This window comes from Monodelphis domestica, chromosome 8 (genome assembly GCF_027887165.1).
Source record: "Monodelphis domestica isolate mMonDom1 chromosome 8, mMonDom1.pri, whole genome shotgun sequence".
Classification (NCBI taxonomy): Eukaryota; Metazoa; Chordata; class Mammalia; order Didelphimorphia; family Didelphidae; genus Monodelphis; species Monodelphis domestica.
Window position 1 is genome coordinate 78,701,726 of NC_077234.1, and position 19,350 is coordinate 78,721,075.

Genomic DNA, 19,350 nt, shown 5'->3' on the forward strand with positions numbered 1-19,350 from the left:
ATTCCCAATAGTTTTTCAGTTAAGGAATTCTCATAAATTAAGCTCCACTCAGACTCTGGCTCATTTATTTCAATTCTGATTTTTCAATTTGGCCAGGCAGTTACCATTGGACTATGAGCTTTGGAAAAGGTGTTTAAGACCTTAGGTGGGTTTCAGTTTAGGCTGGTGACCAGATTCATGCTTATGATCATAATAGAATTTCAGAAACTTCAGTAAACACATTTCATTTTCATTGGCATCAAATGTGGATTCTTGTTTTGGTCTATATGAAGAGACTTTACAATTCACTTTCTGGTTCTTTAATGCTTGCCCTCTGCACACCCTTCATATCATGGAGAACTCAGATAATCTTGCTCAGGTTCATAGCTTGCAAACTCTTACCCAATTCTTCATTTTGTCATCATAAATTATATTATTCTTTCAGAGTTTCTCATTTATTTTCATAAAGCCTACAAATGTTTTTGATGCTCCCCTCCCCGCTAAATTTGCATGAGCTTTGCTATAGACTTACTGTATCTCTGATGAATGTTTGTTTTTCAGCTTATAAATATGCTGAAATACATGGTGGTGTGTTCTTTAAAGCACTCTGTATCAGAATCTACTTCAAAATAACTTTGTAAACAGTGCTCAATATTTGTTCTCAGAAGAAGGATGTCTTTACAAAACATTGAGAAATATAAAGCAAGGTCAGAAAATGTGCACAATGCAAATTTATATATGCTTTGCAATGTAAATAATTCTATTTGCTCAAATTACCAATTTGACAAGAGGAAAAAATAACCCAAAACAAAATGAGAAAGAAGCTGTGTATACCACAATATAAATTAGGATGAAAAAGATCCCCAGAAAATGAAGGCTTAGTTAGACCAAAAATATCAGCCTACACATGTTGGAAGAAAAAATATCTTCAAAATCATACAGGATTTACAAAGAGTGATTCACTAGTGAGTGTTGCATTTTGTCCTATCGAGTCAAATGCTTTTAAAAAATTAAATAGGAACATAAATAGGAACAAAACAAAAGCTGAATCTTATATTCTCTGTCTATCAACTGGCATGCTATATGAATGTGAAGATATGGCACACTGTAAGAGATTTTCTGTGTAAGTCTGTTTAATCCTTTCTCAATTTTTTTATCAAGGTTTCTTTAATAAATAGACCATTCACAAAAGTTTTGGGAGAATAGGCCTTTCTGAAAATGTTTAGTATTTTTACAAACTAAGTTTTTTTCCTGAAAAAAAGGACTTAATTTTGGAAACTACTAACAGTTTCTAATCAGACTGCATGGCTACAAGTCATGGAAAACATGGTTTCCAAAGAAGAGAAGTTAAGCGTTACTCAAAGGGCAATGGAGTGACATAGGGCAAGTGTAAGCAGGCTGTAACACTTGACTATGGAGAATGGCTCTGAGAAGCAGCATAAAATATGGTATTAGAGATGAATGACCTGAAAAGTACAAGTGACCTAGTCATGTAGCAAGAATCTGCAATAACCACTGGCCACTCCAAAGATTGTATTGAAATCCATGCAGTATCCAGATGTCTAAAGGGTTGACCCAAAGTGAAAATTTTATGAGAGGACCTGGGCAAACATTGCATAGGATTGGCAGGATAGGATATTTTGTCCTGGGGGGAGTACTCATTTCAGTGAGTTTATAGATTCATCAAAATTTTGAGAATGTAGGCAAACAGATTTGTAATTGTTGATATATTTTAGCTAAATTATTATCAGTTATCTTTTATGTTCTATTAAAATATTCTCTCTGAGACCTATCGAAAATTGATTCCTGAGTGCCACTACAATTATATATTTAGTTCTTCTTCACTGACTTCCTCTTCTTAAATGGCATTACTACTTCCTCATATAAAAGAATGGATAGTGAGATGATGGAATACAGATGGATTGTTTCTACTATTTATGCCAAAGATAATAGAATGGCAATGAGTTGCTCCACAGGTTTCCCCCTTCCATACCAATTTGTTGTTTCCCTTCCAGTTTCATGTATTAATGCTCTGTGGATGCCGGAGATTATTTGAATTTTATGACTAATGCTGACACCTTATATTTTTCTTCATTACTGTTTTTAAAGCAATATTCCATTCTTTTTTCCCTTATGTTGTTTTGCAAATGAACTAATACTCTAATTCTGGTTGCCTTCTGCTATACAATGAAGATTTTGCTTGGTGAGGCTAGTTTGTGGCCCTTTGAGCTAAATCATTTTGGTCATTATTTTTAACCAATTACATTTTACTAAGAAATTGTAAAGTCTATATTTTAACTTTTGTCCATTTCCCATTTTTTGAATGGACAACTTGTTTTAAAAGATCTCAAGGAAACTGATATAGTTGTATAAACTGTCTTTTTATCTTTATCTTTTCTTTCAATGAGTAATTGATTTCAATCTTTGCTCTACATAGTTGATATCTGACCACAAATAGACAAGTAAATCTGAAGTGACCCCCAAATTGGTGTTCAATCATTTCCTGCCTGTTATGAATTTAAGTGTGTTAGTGTAAGTCTCTCGGTGACCGAGAATGATAATCGTCTTTGTGCATTATCATCTATTGATGTGCCCTCATGTGGCTTTGAAATACAAAGAGTGAGGCGCAGAGTTTGTGGCACATGGGGCATGGGATGCCAGTTGTTACAGGAGGTGCGGTTGTGGCCTGGTGTCAGCGTTCTCGCGCAGTGGCAAGACGTCGACGTCACTCATCTCCAAAGGTGGTGGCAGCATGGTTAATGTGGGTTCATCAGCTGCTTCTGTCAGAGGCAGCAAGTTCTAGTTGCTTTGGTGTAATGCCAGCCCACTTCAAGTTTGACTTTAGCTGATCCTTGAATCTTTTCTTTGGTCGACCTTGTTTCCTGAATCCAGCTGACAGTTCACCATAGAATACCTGTCTTGGTATTCGCTGTGGGTCCATGCGGATGAAGTGTCCAGACCATCGTAGCTGGGTTTTGAAGACCATTACTTCGATGCTGGTGGAGTTGGCTCTGTCAAGGACTTCCTGATTGGTGATTCGATATCTGACCATAAATAGACAAGTAAATCTGAAGTGACCCCCAAAATGGTGTTCAATCATTTTCTGCCTCTTATGAATTTAAGTGTGTTACTGGTTAGTTTTACCACCTACAACAACTTTCTTCTCTTACTTTGAAAAAGGACTCATGGACATTATAGGCATGCAATTTCTCAATAGTCTTCAATACTTCGTCTTTTTGATCCTGAACTTTATTTTCATTTGTATTTTTCATCATCTGTTGATCCTATGCTCAACTTCTTGTTAAAATCTTCAAATGTTAAAGTATATATGTTGTCTCCATTTAGAGTATCTCTTTGTGTCCTTTATGATTTTTTTCTTTTTCTTCATCTACAAAATATTGTTATCAGTTACAGCTATTTCCATGATAGCTTTCTTATGTAATGCTAGTGTCCTTTGAAATGTACTTTCTTATTTCTTTTAGGTACATAATGAAACTAATTCTATTATTTTAGTTATTTGCTTCTTGGAGAAACCTTGAATGGTTTGTTTGTTTGTTTTTTTCTGTGACTGAAACCTTTATATTTTCAGTTAGGCAGTAGTCGAAAGACTAAGATATCAACAAAATATTATTTTCTTATTTTTGTGGTAAGTTCCTTTTTGGACATGTTGAATTTGTTATGTTAGTAGAACATCTAAGAAAACATCACAGAATCACAATTTGAAAGTTGGATAGTTTTTCAGTGATCATCTGTGACAACCAATACATTAAGGAATCTGTTATAATATATGTGACAAATTGGTTTTCTAACATCAGCTTGAAGTTTAAGAAGGAAAACCATCACAACAAAGCAGTCTGTTCCATTTTTGTCCAGCTTTAATTGTTAAAACATCCCAACCCATTTGGAGCCAATCACAAATGTAGTCCCTCTTCTGTGTCACCACCTTTCAAATAATTGAGCACAGCTTTGATATTCCCCTGAATTTTCATTTCTTAAAGCTATAACTGCTTAATTTAGTTTACTTATTCTCTTCAAGTACCATCTAAAATTCTACCTTCTACAGGAATCCTTTCCCAATCCTTTTGAATGGTAATGCCACCCTATATGTAGCTTGTTGGTACATATTTGTTTGTTTGTTGTCTTCTCCATTAAATTGTGAGCTCCTCAAGGAAGGAGAACTCTATTTTGTCTTTCTTTACTTCCCCAGATAGCATAATTCCTGGATCATAGTAGGTGCTTAACAAATACATATCAAATGACTAATATATCATGAATTTAAGGCCAATTATCCTCTTTTCAAAGTCCACAGTGCCCAGAACTGAACACAGTATTGCATATGAATTATAACAAGGGAAGATAACAGTGGTACTATCACTTTTGCTATTCCTGGAAACTTGGACCCTCCTAATGAAGCCCAAATTCAGATTAGGTTTTTGCCTGCTACATCATCTTACTCACTCACATTGGGTTTTCAGTTCACCAAAAATCAATATCATTTTCAGGGTTACTGCTAAAATATCCATTCCTCCCCCTTTTATTTGTGAAAATAATCTTTTGTATTTGAGGGTACATTTATCCTGATGGAATTCCATCTTAGTATTTGGAATTGAGTCCTTCCCTCTAGGCTGTTAAGAAGCTTTGTGATCTTGACTTGTCATCTATCATCTAGTATGTTATCCAGTGGTAAGATGGAAATGGAGAACTAGAATTATAGGAAATCAGAGTATATACACATAAACACATATATGTATACATACATACATTTTGTGTTTATAGCTATATACATATATATGTGGGTATATATATGTTTTTTATATATATATCATTCACAAAAAAAGATGATAATAGAAAGGTTAAAATGAATGAGCTTTTCTTGGGAGAATATAGAAAGAATAAAAGATTAAATATAGAACCTCTTATGAGTTGTTCATATTTTTGTGACTTGAGAGGAGGAAGAAGTAGCAAAGGATACTAAGAAGTATGTGAAAGTAAGATTGAAGGCAGATTTTCATGTCATGGAAATGAAGGAAAGAGAAAGAATCAAGAAGGTTGAGGGTTGTCAATAATATCAAATGCTATAATAAATTTAAGGAGACTGAGTACTTACTAAGAGTAAGTTATTTGATTTTTACCATAAATGACTTAGGTGATTTTGGAGAGAACAATTTCAGTAGAGTAGTAAGAAAACTAGGTTGAAGGGACAGAAGAGTATATAGATGATGAATTTGGTGACACTGAACATATTTTATTCTTTCTGGAAGGTTGGCAGTGAAAGGGAGAAAAGCGCAATAAAAGAATAGTTATGAATAAGGAGCCTTTTTTTCTCTGACAAGGAAGACTCAGGTGATAGAATCAAGAGAGAGATGTTAGCTTAAATTAGAATGAGCAATGTTTAATCTGAATCTACTGAGACAGCAGAGAGGAAATATGAGAAAGCATAGAGAGATTTTGACATATGGAGCATAAGGGAAAGTGGAGAAATTGAAGTGTCAGTCTCCATCTTCTATGAAAAATAGGAGGGCAAAGTCTTCTGCTGGGAGATGAGGTGAGGGAGACTTGGAGTCTGAGGAGAGAGGAGATTGGAAATTGGTACAGATGCTGAAGATGGTTAAATGAAATGCTATGTATTTTGAAAGGCACTGAAATCAGATAGCATAAACTTATAGTAAACCCAGGAGGACTTTTGATTTCCCCCCAAGATTGATCACCTACTGGGAGTAGGGATAGAGAAAGATACTGGAGATCTTTCAGATTGAGACCTTAGCATGGCAGCAATTGCAGAAGGAAAAGGTCACAAAGAATTGAAAAATTGAAAATTGACTGATCATATAATTAAAACTTTGAAGGAAATGGAAATAAAGCATGGATAGACATGTTTTATATATATATATTCCTTATATATTATATACAAGGAATAACAGCTTAAAAATACCTGCCTACATACACATTATTAATTTGGTTTTCACAATGACCAAATTTTATAGATAAATGAGTTAACTCACTAAAAAGTTGAGTCTTATCAAAGACCAGTGTTGAAGAAAGAATTTGAACCCAGCACTTCTTATTCTAAGTTCTGTTCTCTTTCTTTATATCATGCTATCATTACCGTGTCTCTATTTTTATCATTCAAAGCTGTTCCAATAAACAAAATGGCAATAGAATATGAACTTAAAGACACGTTCTACATATTACTTCATTTACAAATTCAGGGTTTTTTGTTTGTTTTTATGTATGTCCATTGTATAAAAACAGTCAGAAGAAAGTTCCTAACAGTTTAATTATATATTCTTTTAAGAATTTATAAAATGCAATTTTTTCAGAAGATGAAATATAGAAATTATAATTTTCTCTTTCTTCTATCCCCAGGGAAAGCAGAAATGGAGAAAAACCCGTTTGATTGCATTTGGTTTACATAAATATTACAATATTTAATTAGGACATGTTTTATTTTACTAAATTATAGCTTTAAAGAGAATGTTTAATGCAGTTATGAATTCTTCCTAATCCCCTATCCAAAAAAAAAAAGCCCCAGACTACCCCCCAAACATTGTAGAGCATGTCCTGTTTTTCTCAGTGTTGAATCAGAGGCATGTAAGTCAAATCAGGAGTTCATTTCAACTAGCACCTGCTGATGACAAAGTCTATGCCTAAAGGCATACTGTTTTGAATATTCTCTAAGGATGAAGATTTCAATGATTTCTCTTTGTAACACATCTTCGGCTTTAATATTTCTGAAAGTTAAAGTTCTTTAATATGTCTAAAAACCCTCCTACTTTAATTTAAACCTTTCTCCTTTCTTGTTGGAAATGGAGAACAGGTAGTGTTTCCCACTAACACTTGGTGTTACTGATTCATTCCCCATCTCCAATCTTTTGACTAATTCTCATTTGTTCCCCTTAATTTTGCTCACTTTTTCTTCTTATGTTTTTGTTTTTTAACAGTTATTTAAAAATTTAAACGACCCTTTTAAGGATTTCATTCTGAGTAATGAAACAATTGTTTCTCATTTATTGTATATCACCTCCTTGCTAAAACATAGCAGGATGACGTTAACTTCTGGGTTATCATTTCTACATTGTTGCTCTGTATTCAGCCTGGAGCCACCTCAGTTAATGTAGCTTTTTCTCCTCTTTCTGTGCATAACCCGGGCCTTCTCTCTGTTCTACTGTTGCACACGTTTGAAGTATACATGTGCTTAACTTGATTTCGCCCCTTGGGGAATTCTATTTCTGTCTTATTTATCATTTTTGTAGTAGTTGGCCACATTTTGTAAATGTGAAATTGTATTCATATTTACTCAGCAAGTAACCATCATGTTTTAAAGCAGGTAACACTGTTCTTGCCCTTGTGGAACTCATGATCTTTGGAGGAGACAGGCCACACATATACTTGAATAATTTAACAACAATTCAAACCTCTGTATAATGAAGTCCCAGAGGAGTTAGAGGAAGGAAGGAGGAGAAGACTCTAGACTGGAGAGATTGTGGAAAGCTTTACAGGGGAGGTGACACCAGCTAGACCATTAGAAATGGGTGTCATTGGGACAGGCACAATAGAGGATATTTCAGAAGAAGGGGATGGTAAGAACAGTGGGTACAAAGGCAAAAATGAACAAAGTGTGATCAGGTAGTAATGAGGAAATCAAGTTGCAGTGAAGAATTGTGTTGGCAGCAAAGGGCGCTATATTGAAAAGGTGATTTGTGTTAGAGAGTAAAGGGCTTTGAATGCAAAGTTTTGATTTGACACTGTAGCCCATGGGGAGCTTTTGAATGCTTTCAGAGGGGGAACATTATATAAGGAGGGCAGCTGGGTGTTGTAGGATACCAGGACTGGAGTCACCAAGACTCATCTTCCTGAGTTCAAATCTGCCCTCAGATACTAGCGGTGTGAACCTGGGGAAGTCATTTAACCCTGATTGTCTCAGTTTCCTCATCTCTAAAATGAGCTGGGGAAGGAAATGGCAAACCATTCCAGTATCTCTGCCAAGAAGAACCCAATTGGGGTCATGAAGAGTCAGACAGGACTGAAAAATGACTGAACAACAATAACAACTACATGATAAACTGGTTAAGGTAGATTATTCTTATAGCCATGAATAGGAAGCCTTAGAAAAAGAACACAGAACAAAAAAGACTGAACTAAAATGGGAATAAAAAAGTAAGGGGCAGCTGGGAGTATTTGATTTGATAAAGGTTTACTTTTGTAGAATTAAGGAGGGGGCAGAGTCAAAGAGGACCCTGTGATGTAGAAATATGGGGAACTGGGAAAAAGAAGGTGCCATTTCGCTGGAGCAGGGAAGTCAAGGTCTTGATTGCCTACACATCCCTGTCAAATCTAACAGCTGCAGCTCTTGCAATGGAATAGGGAAGTGTGAGTATTCTGACAGTTCATAATGGGGCAGTTTATTAGTGAAACTTGGTGACCCAAATTCCTGAATTCAGAAATCCTTGACCTTCAGTTCTACTGCTTGTACTGTGAATTAACCTTAAATCCTACTCTGATATTTTGTTTGCTTGGTTAAACCCTGTTAAATTTATGGATGTGGCTTTCTTTTACCGCTTAGGATGGGGCTATTTTGACCTGTGACACAGTACACTGACAAACCTTTACTTTTCGTGCATTGGCAATAAATCATAAGCTCTTCCTTTATTGTTCCACTTCTCAAATTCTTTATACCTAGTTAGTTGAGAAAATAAATAACATATAAAGTAATATATCAAAAATAATACTAAAATATACATCATTATTTCATACTTTAATATGAAGTGATTTATTCTTATTATATTGCCACTTTAAATTCATACTTTAAAAAGATTATTTTTAGTTTTTGTTTTCATTTTTGGAAAAGATTTACTTTGTTCACTTTTTTAGACACTAAGAGACTTTTCCCTTTCCTAGGTCAGAGAATAGTGTTTATTCTTTTTTTTTTTTAAACCCTTACCTTCTGTCTTGGAGTCAATACTGTGTATTGGCTCCAAGGAAGAAGAGTGGTAAGGGCTAGGCAATGGGGGTCAAGTGACTTGCCCAGGGTCACACAGCTGGGAAGTGTCTGAGGCCAGATTTGAACCTAGGACCTCCTGTCTCTAGGCCTGACTTTCAATCCACTGAGCTACCCAGCTGCCCCCATGTTTATTCTCTTAATGTAATATATGCCAACAAGATGATATTTATTCTCATTTCAGTGTTTTCAGGATTTAAGAAAGAATTTTCATACCAATCTGTCATTTTTTCCAAATTTTAAGAAATCCCCACTTATTATATTTTCTAGCATTTTAAAAAGTCCTTTGTATGATTCATTCCATGCAGCAAGGTAGAAATTTTGACTTTGTGGCAAACCACAAACAATTTCAGATCCATTATCTATCTTTCCTTAAGGCATCCAAAAGTGGCTCTTCTACATTTAAGTGGGTATTGAACTTCTTAATTAGGAGCCTTAACAAAAGAGTTCTTTAGGTATAGAACATATCTCATGTTGTCTAAAGATGTGAAGAATACTTATTATTAGGATCAGTCAACTTAATGATCTTTTCATTGCTATGTTATTCATTACATTGTTTATTATTTACTAGCTACCCTTTAAGATGTGAAATAACAATTCCAGAGGCTAGAATTTATGGGACTCTTCCCAGGTTATATCTCCACTGAGAACTAATTTTTAGGTTAGTATTATTTTCTATTGTTACAGTTTTAAAACTGTGTTCTCTGGAATCTCACAAGCAAGCTACAGGAAGGATCTCTAGGGAAATCTTAATGGAAAGTTCATATATGACAGGGTTCATTAATTAGGTCTGTCACCTCATATCCCTGTTGTAGGACCTCAGTGGGTTGTGGTTTTGGGACGTGAAAACCAACAAAAGATTTTGGCACCTCTGAAACGCTTAAAATCATTATTGTAACCTGCCTCGTGTGTTTATTGATGAGTATGTCATATGAGATGGAATCCAAATCCATATTGAAGTCTCGGTAAAGTATTTCTATTCCTCTTTACCTAAAGTGTTCTGTCTTTCAAAGAAAGGAATTAAATTGGTCTTTGTATGATGCTCTTTAGAAACTTTTATTTGTTACTGCTTATTGTCTCTGATCTCTTTGCTGAATGAAAATTATATTTCTTCTAATATACCACCATCCTCTAGACAATATTCATTGAATGTCTATTGAAAATGAACATTTATCAATTCATTAATGCTTTTAGGAGGAAGCTTTTGTTTCTGAGATATGAACTGTTCCTTGTCCCACCTTCTAAGGGCAAATGTTCATTTAGACATAAAGAAGCTAATACTGACAAGGAAGCTTCAGTGAGGATTAGATTTGATAGCTAAAGATCCTCCTCTTAAACATGATCAGGTCTCTTTTTAAATCCTGAATATGCTCTTTACCTGTCCATCATTTCCTTTCTCTTGCAAAAAAAATTCCTTAATGCAGAGAAACATGTCAGTCATCTGCTACCGATCATTCCACAGGATGATGAGAAACAGGAACACAGCAGATGGTCTAAACCTTTGCTCTGATAGTAGCATGGGGTAAAATAGTCACTCCACAGGTACCTGTCCTCTTGTTTTTATTTCACTAAAATCAGTGAAATGAGCAGACCTGATTCATTCATTGCCTTCTGATTATGCCATAGTTGAAACAATGTGGGGAGTCAGTCAGAAAAGCACTGCATTAAGCACCTACTATGTGCCAGGCACTGTACAAAGTGCAAGGAATATAAGAAAAGAAAACAATAGTCCCTTATCTCAAGGAGCACATTCTCTAATGGGAGAAAAGCAGAAATTTGGAACTTCCTTTCTCCAAAATGAGGGATTTGACTAGATATTCTATTGTTTCTTCTGGCTCTGAAATTCCATAAGTATGACTAGACTATACTAAATATGTTCCTTGAGGGCATACACATGTATAGAAACAAGGAATAATTTTTGTTCAATTCTTCAAATTCTTAAGTGGTTCTTAGTCTTAGAGAATTGATAAGGAAACATGCCTACCTCCTATTACTAGAGAGGACTACAGGAGGGCAAAATTAAGGGGAAATGACTATAGCATAAAATCGAGGACCAAATACAATTATTAAAATAAAAATAAAATACATTTCTGTGGAATTTTCTATTGAGATCAACAAAAGTATCCAACAACGGTGGATTTTCCAGGTTCCTGAAAGAGAAACCTAGAATCCCAAGGTCTTGCTCATAAACCATAATCTCACACAGTCAAGATAACTGTTCTGTATTTAGAGAAGGCTCATGGTATAGTAATAAATGAGCTGCCTTTAAAGTCAGGAATACATGGAGTTATGCTCTAATTCTGACACCTAATGTCACTATGTGACTCTTGACAAGTCATTTGCCCTCTCAGTAGCCCAGGCAGCTCTTTGTTCTTCAGTGGTAGAGATACTCTCCTTGCTGGGGGCTTAACACTGCAAATATAGGTTTGGTAAAAACAAATTCAGGTACAACAATTTCCAAAACAATACTTCAATGTTCTTTTCAAGGATTAAAAATAAGTAAAGTTATCAATCAGACACATCCAGGCTTATCTCTTAAAAACATGAAAGTAGTCCTAAATGTCAGATCAGGCAATTTAGGACATCATATTTGCTATTTATAGTGTAATGGAAAGAGTGCTTAACTGGGTGTCATTGAACCTGATTCCAAATCTCAGCTCTACTATGTACTGCTAGGTTTAGTTTTAATACTCAAGGCTATTCCTTTTCTCTCCCCCTACTTTTTAATTACTTTACCTGCAATTAGAACATCCTTCCCTGGCAGGCAGTAAATATTTTAATCACATGCTTTTCATTGTTGGATGTATACATTATCTGAGTCATATTTCAGCTCTCTATCAATATTCATGTTTTATATTAAAATATTTTTATTAAAACAGCAGAAGCTTAGTCAATAGTGATTAGTCAAGGAGGCAAGATTTATATTTCAAGCTTTTTAAACGAACACTTGAAGATTTTTCCTGCTAAATCTTAATCTGTTATAAAAGTATTCATTCTCACCCAATTTTATGTATCAACTTTTTTTGAGAATGTTCCTTTCTAATTCTCCCTAAATTATTAGTTTGAAATCAAGACTCAATTGCCACTTTGGCTGTTGCTGGGTGCAATGCTCCATGTGACCTATGACCCTTCAACCTGTCGCTTCTCATAAACCGACTTTATTCCATAAGTTTCAGAAGCTGCTCTCTGAAGGAGCCCTATATCACTTGCAGCAGAATATTACACAAGAATTGGAACAAAAATGTAAACAGAAAAGAAACAAGGTAATAGAACAGGGATTTAAAGTGGTTTCGTGTCAGGAAACTAATTTGTATATGCATAAAAATACCAGTTTTTAAAAGGACTGAAATCAGGAGGGCAATTGTGATTATGCAAATTCATGAGCTGCCTTACAGAACTTGGTTACATATTTTTCTTTCTTTCAGTGTATAATATATTGTTATTAGTTACCAAATGAATAATCATCTTAATAAAATGATTAGTATATAGGAACACATTTCTCTTCTAAACTCTCAAAAAAAAAAAGCTTAAATACCAGAGGAACTACACCAGCCAAACTACCCATAAAGTAATTTAAATGAAGTTTACATACACAGGTAACATTGAGACAAATGGCCTGCTTTTTCCATGTATTTTCAAACTTCCCATGATGCCTCTCTCTTATTGGCTTGAGCTCCCATTCAGAAAACACAGTGTAATTTTAAGTGTTATTCATGTGTCTCTTCAAGGATTATATTTGTCCAGGAAAAGTAGTTTCCATTAATGAGTGGGGTAATTATATCATAAATATTTAATTTTGTAAATTCAAAGCTAATGCTTAATGTTGATTGAATTGGTTATGTTTCCCATACTTTAGAGTTTTGTTGTATACATATGTATACATATATAAAGTAGATTGAGATTTCATAAGTAAATGTAAAATAGCTTACATGGAAGTATAAAATCTTGTGTATTCCTTGGAAGAGAGAAACTTTCCATGAAAAAGCCATGCCTCATCTTTATGTGTTTCTTTAATCCAGAATACATTCTTGTCTTTTTTTGAACCTCACCATAATAGTCCAACCAAGACCATGTTTGGGGTAAGGAGCCACCATGACAGTATTCTTCTGGAACTCTGTCCCTTTGGAGAGAGAGGTTTAGGTTATAATGAAGACTAGCTTCAAAGACTGTAATTGTATTTGAGTTATAGAGGTTCTGCATAATTTCATTTTTTATTGAAAAAGCAAAGCATTTTTTCCAAAGTGGAAAAAAAAACCCCACACTTTTCCTTTAAAAACACTTTAAACCTTTCCCCTTCCTTTGTGATTTTAGCTTCTTGCTGAAAACCAGATGAAGTGGTTTCTCACCTAAGTAATGTCTGAATCCCTGCCTGAAGAATTCTAAAAGTTTGAAAAGTAGGAGTAAAATTTTAACCTAGTGCCTTTATTTAAATGAGAAAAGAAACTGATCAGAATTTTCTTTGGTTCTGATGATGACAGAAATAATTAAAGTATTCTGCTGAATATTTTCATGTGCTTTCAATAAAAAATAAAATTGAATTGGAGCTTTGCTCTTAAACAAAATAGCCTACTATGTACCTCAGTTCCTTTTAAAATAGTTGTGTAATGTACCCTGCCCAGAAGGGTTGTATAACAAATACTTCATTAAAACTTTGACTTCATTCTTAGAAAACTTCTTGTGTACATTTCTCCAACTCTAGGTCCATTGCCAAAGTAGGTATAAATTACACAGATTTCCTAGATTATTTTATAAATAATATTCTACTATCAGGAAATGATACACATTTAGTTTGATCATTATGAGAAATTTCTGAATATTTTCTCTAACCTATGCCAAAAAGTTGTTCTAGTGTACCCTTGATTCTTCCCCAGTAGGCTATGACAGGAGATGAATAAATAAATACATTTTGTATAAGAGACATATTTATGAATACATACAAAACATTTTTAATAAATAATCACATTTTAATTATATGTAGAAATATCCATTTTAGAAATGTTGTAATTAATCCTTTTGTGATATATGTTCCAAGATTTATCTGGGTTATATTTCCTTATTCTGTATATTCTTAATGTAAAGTATGTTAAAAATGCTGAATTGGTAACCATCAACAAAAGCAAATATTTAACTGCTTGCTTATGCCTAGCTCTAAATGTTATTATTTAAAATTCCTATAAAATGTACATAGGCTTCAACAAAGTTAAAAAACGAACAAACATCGTATTTATTTCAATGTCCCCTTCTGGTTTCCTTTGTATTTTTTTTTTACATTTTTTTTGCTTTTACTATTTTTATGTCTTATAGTCAGTATATATGTTATTCTTTTTCTACTTTATTACCCCTCTGAATTATTTCATATAAGGCCTCTGATATCTTGTATTCTTCATATTTGTCTATATTTGTGTCTTCAGTTAATTTCCCCAGAATTGACTAAGAATCATTAATATGAATGGGTATAAATTTATCCAAATATCATCCAGCTTCTCCTTAAAGTAATGTTGTCTTTAACCGATTTCTCATGGTATAAGACACAATTCTCCATTATTTTGATGTCAAAGAATGCTAATTACACTTTTTACAGCCAAAAAATATGAGAGATCCCAGGAAGATTTCCCCCTGGGATTAAAGCTAAAAATGAACAGGTAAACATCCAAATATCTCCAAGTTCTTTCTAGGCATTACAAGAAAGACACCCGGGAATCATTATCTGTTTCCTGTCCTGAAAGCAGAACCCACATATTGAATAGCTGAATGACAAGCAATCTGGCCTATCCATATGACCATATTGTTTCCATCCCCTAATTAGCCTAGTCCTCACTGTGTTGATGAGGAAGCAGATGCACAGAGCAGCAAATTACCTTCATCTCGCCTCTGAACAAAAAAAAAAAAAATAAGACTCAGCACTTAATTGTCTCATTTGAACTCAGGCAATTCAAAAGCAATAAAATAGAAATATTTAAAGGCCAAACATCTCTAATTTTTTTTTAATTTAAAAATTATCTCCCAAAGTTAGTGAAGTTCGGTGATGGGAAAGTGCCAATTTTATTTGGAAACTCTTACCTGAAAATCTCACAGCCATTTAGTTAAATTATTGGCCTGCAGATAAGCAGAGATTAAAGTAAAGGGTTTGTGCTCCTGTGGGTGCACTGTGTGTTTATTTTTCATGCCTAGTTCTCAATCAGATTAATGGGAAGTCTGCCTTTGTGTGCTTTCTATCATGTTATATTGGAAGTTTTTTCTTGGTACAGTTACCAAAGGGGTAGAAATGTGTAAAGGAATAGGAGGACCTGATGAATCTGAAACAGTCCAACAAACTCTTTGGCAAAATTCTGCCTTTAAATTTGGACATCCTCAATAACTTATGTAGCTGTTGTCTTCCATGAATTTCTACTGTAGACAAGAAAAAATGGATAGCACAAGCCTATAAAATAGATTATAAAATGGTGGATAACTTCTCAACATTGGGGGAACTTTCATTATTGGCTTATTTTACTGGCTAATGTAAGCTTCAATGATAATATAGTTTTTCTTAGCTTCAGAATCACTTTGTGGAACGGGCACCCTGGCAGTCTTTGAGTGTTGGTTGATTAATTGTCTACCAAAGACAGAAAAGAGGAGATTCATGATTCTAGTAAAGGTTGGTTGGGACCATCTCTGGATTCCATTCTTCCACCAATTTATAAGGTCCATGTTGTAGTTATAATCTCACCTTCAGAAGAAGCTTCCATTGTTTTTCGGAAAGCATATCAGAGAAGTAAAGAGTAGTTAAGGTAAGATTTTTGTATATGAGCATCAATTTCTGATATAGTAATTCTTACACATTTCCCACAGAAAAATGATTGTTTGAGAGGAATGAAGTAAGCTTTGGAGTCATGCACCAAAACGTATGCTCAATTGAAAATGTATGACTCCAAAATCCGAAGAGTTATATCCAAAGGTTCCCAGACATATTTTACTATTTTACTATGTTTTACCATTTACTTAATTTAAATTAATGATTACATTACTTTTTAAAAGAAATGTGAAAGTGCTACACTGATACTATCAATCCTCAAATTTTCTCCCCTCAAGTCCTTAAAGATGCAAAATTGAAAAGATGATAAGCTAAGAGTCTAGTCCAAAAGTTATAGTTTTGAAGTATGCAGGGAATGGTGAATTAGACGAAACTTTACCAGAAATAGTATTCATATCACACTTAAACATTTGCAAACAACTGTAAATATTATCTCATTTTATCTACAACAACAGTTGTGTGAGGCAAATGCTCTTATTATACCCATTTTTCAGACAAGGAAATTGAGGCAGACAGAAAATTTAAGTGATATGCCCATGGCAATGCAGCTAGCAAGAGTCAAAGGTCAGATTTCAGTTCTTCCTCATAACTCCAAGTCTAATATTTTGACCATTGTACTGACTAGATGGATCTCAATTTATTAGAATCCTTTTTGAAACACTCCTAAATCATACTCTTCTATCTCACCCTCTGTAAAAATTAAATACAATTTAAAATATGATTTAAAAACTATGATTAACTTTATAAAAATAACACATAATGGAAATCTTGGCTTTGAAAATAGGTTAAAACTTAGACAGGTTTTAAGAGCAGGCATGCCATATTTCAGTTAGTGAAATTAGAACTCAAGGTGCAAAGATAGTTGCTAAGTCAAGCAATATTGCCATTTATCTCCTGTGAGAATTCCAATGCAAATATTTCATAGTTACCCTTTTCAGTGTTGGATACCAATAGAGTCACTCATCATTAATAGTCTAGAAAATGCTTAAATTAAAATGAGAATTACTAGTCTGGTAATAATTAAATGTTTACTAATGTTTCATTGACCAAATGTGGAATGATATGACTCAGGAAATGGCAGAGTCAACTTCACAAGAGATCTTTGAGGCTGAGTGACTTGTTGGATATATTATAGTAGGATATCCTATTTTATAATTCTAAAATTTAATTATTTTGTGAAATTATTTACATATTGTTAAATAAAAATATTTTAGTATGGACGAATTCAATATTTCAAGGCAATTGCATAACCTGGCAACAGAATACTTGGAAAAAAATAAATTCCTTTAAATTGAATTCATTGGTTTAAGCATTCGATGCTCAAGATTTTTTTCAGTTTTAAAAACATAATATTAATATATTTTTATACTATAATAATTCAAGGACATGTGATTTTGTTGGAATGAACAACTTCTCTTTCTCGACACAGATTGCAAGCCTTCTAAAGTTTAGTAGATGGTCTTGATCAGTTACAGTTACTAAATTATGCCAGTTACTAAATTTGGCAAAAGGCTCATTTTCACCATCCCCAAATATAGCTAAACTGCACATTGGATGACAGGCATATTCCCATCTCTGTCCCCATATTTTAGTATTTTCTAGTTTCATATGTCCAATTGAAACATTTTCTTCAAAAGCATGACCTTCAAGAACTCAAAATCATATTTAAGTCAAGAAGTACTGAAGTAGGACTTTAGTAGATGCTCACTGGGAACATACCATATATAACTGTGTATATATTAGATAACATATGCATATCATACATGACATGTGTACACATATATGCATATACCACATGTATGTATGTGTATAGAAATAAATGCACACACCTGTATGTAAAATAGAATTATCCCTCCAAAATGTAGTTTCAGAGACTTATAAGATGGTTTCATTCATAGTGATGGGAATCAGGAATTTTTAATAGCTAAGTTATGCCACTGTTTTCTTAATTTAGCATATCATGCACTTTATTTTGGTAAAGTTCAAAAGCAGTAAGATTATAGGATTTAGAGCTGAAAGAGATTCCAGCCAATCATCTAGTACAGCTTGCTCATTTTACAGATGATTAACCTGACATGCCTAGTGTTTAAGTGACTTGCTCAAGGTCAGACCACATAGAATAAGTTAGCAGATTTAGGATTTTAAACTAGATCCTCAGTCTGAATCGATTGTTCTTTCCACTAGATCCCAGGATCATTTAAACATAGATGATCAATTTACAAATACTAAATTAATATTTCACTTGTCAAACAATCAATAATGAGGGTGACATCAGATTACTTAACAGTTTACATTTTAAGGAACAGTATTGATGTAGCTGGATATTTATGTCAAAGACCAATGCCACAGCTGCTCCTGGCTAAGGACTAGGGTGAGATCTCTCAAATTTGAGTCACAGCCTAACGAACCAGCTTATAAAAGAACATCAATAAGAATTAGAGAGGACAAAGCAGAGTAGGGATGTAAACCACTTATGAACAAGGCATATTTCCCTGAGAATCAGTCCAGACAGCAGGAGGAAGGAAATGGTTCGAACATCTGAGAAGTCTGAACTAGAAGATCCTTCCAGAAGATCCTACTATTTTACCATGCAAAAGCCTCTTTGGAACTTTAACAAGCAACAGAGCAAGATGCTGTTATTTGCTCAAATACTAATGAATGCTATTTGCATTTCAACTTAACTTCAAAATCTTGTTTTCAGATCTACCGGCTTGTCTTAGCACTGAGGAGTAATAGTTACTTAACGTGTAAGCATATCAGGTTCCAAAATGTGTTTCACAAAGAATTGGCCGAATATTATGTTGTTTATATTTATATTTTCTAACTATTGCTGCCTGCCTAATATGGATGCTATCCCTCAAGAATAAGTATATTATTTTTATAAAGTTCTAAAATACAATTTTTGAAAAATTGAGAATGAAATTTTTCATTAGATAGTTAAACTTTATAACAAGGCTATTAAAAAAATCTGGAAGCATGTAAATTAAAATATAATATACTTTATATTTTATATGTCATATATAAAATATAATATACAAAAAGGTTGTAGAAACATGTCTAAATTAACAATAGTATTATTCATGTTTTATACTTATTCTATTTTTGAAAATTTCAAAACCACATAGTAATCCAGAATTGGGTTCTTTTGAATGAATCTTGGTAGGGCTCCAGAGCAGGAAAGCAATGTTGGGCTGTTGGCATCAAGCAGCTTTTACCAGTAGAGGGTAGCAGTCCCTAGGACAGGGAACTTATTAGCCCTAAGCAATGCAAGTATATTGGGGGTGCTTTTCAGCAGGTGAGTGACACCACTGTCAATAAGTAGATAGTGTGCCAGGTCTGGAATCAAAAAGATTCTTTTTCTTTTTTAAAAGATATTTTATTTTAACAATTAGATGTAATAACAATTTTCAACATACATTTTCTGAAATTATAAGATTCAAATTGTCTCCCTGCCTTCCTTCCCTCCCTCTTCCCTGGAGATAGTAAACTATTTGATCTGTGTTATACATGTATTATCATACATAACGTACTTCAGTATTGGTCATTGTTGAAAGAGAATACTTATATAAAACTAAAACCA

At 33.9% G+C, this 19,350-nt stretch overlaps 1 protein-coding gene across 4 annotated transcripts in view; it reads left to right on the forward strand.

The window, feature by feature from the left end:
- Window positions 1–19,350, forward strand: part of ERBB4 (erb-b2 receptor tyrosine kinase 4) — a 1,424,132-nt gene that overhangs the window by 50,757 nt on the left and 1,354,025 nt on the right. The window lies entirely within an intron of this gene.